Source organism: Etheostoma spectabile, chromosome 1 (assembly GCF_008692095.1).
Source record: "Etheostoma spectabile isolate EspeVRDwgs_2016 chromosome 1, UIUC_Espe_1.0, whole genome shotgun sequence".
NCBI lineage: Eukaryota > Metazoa > Chordata > Actinopteri > Perciformes > Percidae > Etheostoma > Etheostoma spectabile.
This window is the reverse complement of record NC_045733.1, coordinates 28,492,166-28,499,147: the sequence shown is the minus strand read 5'-3', so window position 1 is coordinate 28,499,147 and position 6,982 is coordinate 28,492,166. Positions and strand designations below refer to the sequence as shown.

The 6,982-nt window shown below is 38.7% G+C and overlaps 1 long non-coding RNA gene across 1 annotated transcript in view; it reads right to left on the bottom strand.

The window, feature by feature from the left end:
• The window catches only part of LOC116692494 (uncharacterized), a 13,304-nt gene extending 12,827 nt beyond the window's left edge, over positions 1 to 477 (bottom strand). The window contains exon 1 of the long non-coding RNA XR_004332711.1: positions 468 to 477. This is a non-coding gene — a long non-coding RNA (uncharacterized LOC116692494). The remainder of the gene's footprint in view (positions 1 to 467) is intronic.
• Between the last annotated feature and the right edge of the window lie 6,505 nt (positions 478 to 6,982).

Here is a 6,982-nt window from a genome sequence, read left to right as displayed (position 1 = left end):
CCTGTCCATGTCTCCCAAAAGAGTATGTTCCTAACATTGTACATATTGTATTGTTAAAGTTGAACTACAAATTAACACTGGACCAAGCTAAATATAAATCTTGATGCAACCCTTTCTTTTTTTACTAACGCAAAGGAAAGGAATTCTGATGTGTATGCAGTAGCTCGTACCTTTTCTCCCCATTTTCTGAGCTATGCTTTTCTAAAAAAGGACTTCTTCAGTATATGGGGGTGATCAGTGTCATTTCTTGCAGCAGGATATGCATTAATGGCATGATGTTTGGCCATTTGGAGACATAAAATCTGGATTTTAAAAATCTGTTCAAAGGATGTGATCTTTTAAAAGGAAAAGCTGGGCACTGCCAAGGTGCTCTTGAGCAAGGCACCAAACCCCCAACTGCTTGGGGCACCTTTCCATGGGCAGCCCCCTCACTCTGACATCTGTCCATTTAGTGCATGTATAGGTACTGAGCATATGTTTGTAATTCAGACCTGTGTGTTATAACAACAGAGTGTATATTGTGATTTCCCCTTGTGGGACTGATAAAGGATACATTAATCTTAATCTTATACATGACCTGTTTACTTTTACAGTCCAAAATGTGACTCAGTCTAAATGCCATCTGGCGATATTAAGGGTGGAAACTAAAAACCAGCATGCAAACGCCGTGGTTTTACACATTAAAAGAGTCTTAAAAGTCTGTTAACAATGTCACCGCAGACACTTTTTAGCAAGTCTTTAGCAATATTTCAGAAACACGCATTTATTTGCATTATTAACATCACAGAGGTTAACACAATGTGTAATTTAGTAGTATAGAATACTAATAATTAATTCCACAGTATACACCGGTTACACAGATTAAAAACAGCAATTAAGTGGCCATAACTTCTTTGCCAAGTTTCAAAATGGAAAACTGGAGAGGAACAAATTTGGTCCGGTGCTGAATGTAGTCCTTGACTCAAGAGTGCTTAAAATGTCTTGGTTGCAGATACTACCCATGTTTGAGCAGGAAATAGATATATCTGCAAGGGAAGAGATGGCCTCAAACCACCAAATAGCTATTTAGTGCATTGCCAGATATTTACAGCAGGACAAAACTTTAACTCATTCCCATGGACGTGACAGGTTGGCTCCTGCGGAAGAGGCGACCTCAGAGTCAGGATGTGGTCAAGAATTTACAATCCCTGACCTGAGTACTTACTGCACTTGTGGGACGGACTGAGCTCCGCGCAGACACAAGGGTCAAACAATTGCTTAAAGCGAGTTAGTGCATCACCAAAGTGGACTACCAATGTTGTTTTAAAACACACACCATTTATTGCCGTCATTATCTGACATTTTTGCAGTAGAGTCCTCTGTATATGATTGATTCATTTGTCAAATTTGAAAGTGTCCTTAGAGATATAGCTTGGCTGTATATGAACGTCCTGTTTCAGTATTACAGTATTACAAACTGAATTTTGAACCATGAGAATTTAACCAGCATGCAGAGGCCTGTTTTCCAAAATTTGCAACATGCAAACTGTGATTTTTCAACTTGAACTAATTTCCATTTTAACAAATGACATACTTGTGACCCATGCAAGTGCATGCTAGAACCCTGCACGACTTGCAAATGCAGCTGCCCTGTTTGCAGGCGACATCATTAGTGAAAGTTGACGTTGCTAACATTTGCATTCTGTATGCAAACAGGGTTTACAAAACACTTTTGCGAAAATGTCCCTGTTTGAAGCTTATAGTGATTCTATTTGTATTATCTAAGTCTCTTCTCACCGTGTAATTTGGTGTATCGTTTTGTTAGGAGAATATTACATTGTAATAGATTCCAAGCGATTTTGTCATTCTATAATTGGACTGAAATGAAAACTCTGATGAATGAAAGAAGGACACAACAGAGAGATTTGCCATGTTTACGGGGGTTGATTGTTTCTCTCTATACATTTTGTTTTACATCCTGATCAAGAGCATTCTCTGAAACCGGAAAAAAACAGCCCTGATATCTGTAACCATGCCAACTTTGGAGAGGTGAACCTGAACTGTTGACGCTAACTTAAAAAACAACAGTATTACCCTTTAAAAAGAGTCGCTGCTTTAAGCTCAGTGATCCATGACATGATGTGACATGGCATTCTCTCTCCATCCCAAATAAAAGCTTCCTCAGTGTTTTTTTACAGGTCAGTCCACACTTAGTTAATCCACTTCCAGAGGAGATCCACCTTCTCCCTCTCGTGCCCTTCCTGTTCCTTTCAAGCAAAGAAAAACTAAAGTGAAGGGGCTCTTTGACAGCAACCGCAGCCGATTCTTTTCTAATCTAGCATCCTAATTAGTGCCTTTAAGTGAATGCAGATCCTTATGCACAGCGCCATATGCAGGACTGAATATTCATGCGGGCACTGAGCTGGCTGTCCCTGCTCTGGCCCAAACGCAGCATTTCTTTTGCCCTCATTATTCTGACACGCTGACAAAGAGCAACAAGGTAAAGAACAAGGAGGAGAGAGCAAAGTCAGTATCTGGCTAAAGTTCACTCCAAACTTCACGATACTGGGAAAACATAAATCCTCTAACTTGATTCCTGGGAAATGTGTTCTTGTATTCTTATGTAATCGCTGAAAGTGGAGGTTTTCATGTTTCAGCTCATTAATTATCAGTTGTGACTATTTGACATTGCTGCCAACGGTTTGCCAAAGCTAAAGCGTTGAAATGGATTTCCCATCATCTGGCATTCCCTTATAGGCAGCGGGAATTTTGGAAATACAAGTTACTGCTTCCTATCTTTATAATTGAAACAGCTGTGAAAGTGTAATTTACAGTACCAGTATCTGGTATAAATCACAATTGTGCATCATATACACAAAGAAAACGAAAAGGCAACTATGATCCATGCCGCAAAAGAAATCCGTTCTAAACTCTCGGGCGGCCATTGATTTTCAGTTCATCTTATGTACATATGTCATGAAAATCAATGCGCAGGGACTTGCTTGAGGTTGGTAATCCATCACAGTGAATATTCAGCTGCGTCATTATAGTGTTGTGTAGTGCAATTGCAATTAGGGACTGATTTTGAGTCAGCATCCAAAAGGTTTTGTAGCTACAAGGTGTGTTAATAAAACATTAAACGATAAAAACACAATAACTAAACAGTTGAATAATTTGATTTGGCTTTATTCCAACCTACCTGATTGTTTGTGATTGTGTGTATTTTGCTCCATCGGACTTTGTTGTAATCAAAAAAGTCAATGTCACCGGGGGTTGTAGGTCATTTGGCAGAGCCTGTCAGCCATTAAACGTGTCGCTGATGGTTTACTCCCAGCTCTTGCTGTCCTTGAACAAGACTTTATGATATCTCTTAATAAATGTAATTGGTTCTGGGGTTTGTGATCACTGTGGTGGATCTGTTAGAATACACGAGAAGACGCGTCAAAGGTTTCTTGCACTTCACTGGAAGGCTGCGCAGGTTCCCACTTGCGTTGCATGTGGTTTCTACAGTAACAGAAAATAACATACATACCACTATAATTAGCTATGATATAACATATAACTCAAATGAAATTAGTTACACTAAAAGTCCTATAATTTTATCCACATGTATCAATACAATACACAGACCATAAAAGAAAATAGTGAAAATAAAGTGAACTGCCAAACTATGAACAAAGAAATCCTTGATTTGTTTGTAGTAAATAACTATAACATAACAATATCATATTACACCCTGAACACTTACTATATTCACTCATCCAATATTTACAATGAATGTATAACAAATTAGCATTCTTACAAATGAATTGACCCACAAAACCTCCTACATGCAAGACAACTTCTATCCCAAACAATATAATAATAATGTAGCAAGCTTATTATTATTTTTTTTTTCACTCTGTTGATATATATTCACCCACACAGACCCAATACAAAAATAGGACCCATACACATGCATTATGTATGAAGAGATGTCAGAGGAAGGGGGCTCACAGATGGCGCCCTGAGCAGTTGGGGGTTCGGTGCCATGCTCAAATGCACCTCGGCAGTGCCCAGGAGGTGAACTGGCACCCCTCCAGTCCACATCCAGTACATGGTCCGCTCGGGGAGTTGAACCGACAACCCTCCGGATCCTGAGGCAAGTCGCCACAGACTGAGCTTATACGTGCTGTCCAATGAAATTTGAACGTGAGCCTTCTTAACAAAGACTTCACTCCAAATTACTTCCAAAAGTCACTTTAGAACATTTACTGTGGTGTATTACTTTTAATACTACTATTTCATTTATTTTTTACTATTTATATTGAACCAAAGCAAAGGGAAACTAGCGGTTTCTCAGGACATTTATATAGATGAATCTAGTTACTGTGGAATACCTTGTCAAGCAGTTGGCAGTAAATATGTAAAACCTTTAAAGTACTGAAACATTTTGCTGTCATTTTTGGGTTAAAATGTTTCCAAATATTGGTCTTCTCTAAGAGAAAGAATTTCTGTGATTACCAGGCTGATAAGATAACGTCATCTTTTTAAATAAAGGTTGCTATATCACACATATTGTTTTTCAATATCGTGTAAATAATGAGACATTCCTCCTATCCTGACATCATAATCACAGTAAAGGGCACAGTGTATGACAGGCATTTTAATTGGTACTCAGCAAGCAAAGAGTGTAATTTAGTGAAATAGCTGCGGCTAGCACTTTCTCTCACAAACTGTGAACGTTTGTTTCAGTTGTCAGAATGGCAGCGTCAACAGAACAGTGGTGTCACGGCAAGTCATGGAGAGGCAGCGGTAACAAGCGGGCGTGTGTGTGTGTGTGAGGGTGAATGTAGAGTCAAAATTATTTGATGATTGCCTCTACTGAAGGAGAACTGTGAGGTGAAGAATGAAGAGCTGAGCAGCTCCACCATTGACAGTGCTGCCTGTCCTTCACCTAGCTGCTCCCCTCAGGCTTCCACACCTCCAGCAGCCTCTCGCTTGGACGAGCTCCAAGTGCCAAGGTCAGGAGAGCACTGTCATTCAACACCACCGTCTCTCTCTCTCTCTCTCTCTCTCTCTCTCTCTCTCTCTCTCTCTCTCTCTCTTGATTTCTGTGTGTGTGTGTGTGTGTGTGTGTGTGTGAGTGATGTGGGTAAGTGGAGGGCTTAGGGCAGGGGGTACGGACATGTGCGCGAGAGCAAACACAAGCCTAGACGTTTGTTTGTGTATTAGTTGCTGCGGTAACTGCTAAAGACAGTAACAATGGCAACGGCGGTGGAGTTTGTACTTTATCTCTTCAGGCTGTGTTTAAGTGTGTGTGCGTGTGTGCGTGTGCGCGCGTGCGTGTGTGTGTGTGCCTGAGTCACAATCACGTCAGACTATCCACAGGCTCTGACAATCCCACCACAGCTCTGGATTATCTATATGTCAAAACACCACACCAGTGTCCTGAGCAACAGCCTTCCGGTAACGCTTCCAAATAATGGTGCATGAATTATCATGAATATCCGCATGACTTAATGCAAGAAAAAGCATTAACATATTCATGTTGTTCTTCATTAACTATCAGTAATGTACATCGATTAACAGTATCTTGTGCATGACGTGATACCGGAATAATATGTTAATTAATGATAATTAATTTCAGTCATCATGATTTCTGATTTATTAATGATGTTCATGTCTTCGTCATTGGTTCAAATTAAAGTTAATGTGGCTGAAACACTGAACTTATAGTGTTGTAATCAATAGTAAGTAAACATTACTTTGTTACTTTATCATCTTTGTGGCCCTTCAAATAAAGTGCTGACCTGGTCTATCTTTAACATTGATAAATAAGATATGATTAATGGTGGCATTTGCAGCAATCATCTTTGTGACTCCTCATTTAAAAAATAAATTTTCGAGAAATTTCCGGTGTACAGTTGGGTGAGTGTTGTTCTCAGGCATTACTGTTTAAGTGCCCTATGTTGTCGTTGATAAAGCAACTATAAAAATGCATCTGCAGTATACTGTACTTTGTGTAAATATTGTGATAGTTAGCCAACCCACTCATTTCATTCTTAAAACCTTTTAATTTGATGTCACTGGTAATCGTTTTAAGTATCAGTGTTAAAGAAGGATCAGGTTAGCACTTTATTTCAAGGGCCTCAAACACGATAAAGTAATGGAGAAGTAATTTAGTTAACCTTGATCAAAACACTACATTTGTACACTTTAACTACAGATTTACCAAAGACATGAACATCATTTATAAATCAGAAATCATAATGACTGAATTACCTTAATTGATGCATTAATGAATTTATTGTTCCTGCATTAAATCATGCATGAGATAGTATTAATCCCTGCGCATTACAGATAGTTAATGAAGTGAAGTGTTGCCAGCATTCCTTCCTTCAAATGAAATAAAATACCACACATTCTAAAATTGGACTATTTACATAGACAAATGAAGCTCTGTTACTGACCTAAACGTGTTCAAATAAAATAGACCAGATAATATTACAAAGTAAATCAACACACTTTTACTATGTTTATATTACATACATAATGCATGTGTTGAAAGCTAACAACAGCCTTGGTACAAATTGTAGCATATAGCATCGCTGATTGATTTACTTTTAAAGTACTGAGAAATCTTTGTGATTCTGCTTCTGACTGGGCATAAATGAAGTCAGTTGGGGAAACAGTTTAAGCCAGAAACTACAGAAAATGAAAATCTACAAGGAAATCTAGTCTACCACTACTACTACTACTGTAGAAACTCACAGAAGAAGTAAGTACAGTACGTTGATGATTACTACTGTTAGAAAGAGGGCCACAAACCTGCTTTCTATCAGGTTTTACTGTCTATTTGTACTGTGTCAATGGAAGCATTTTAGGCTCATGTGTATTACAGAGAAAACACTTGAAAGTTGTATTATGTTATAACATCGGATGTTCAACTGTGTTGCTTGACGAGCTGTTTTCTGTTTGTCTAGAGATCATGTAAAACTAACACTATTCCTAACCCAGGTAC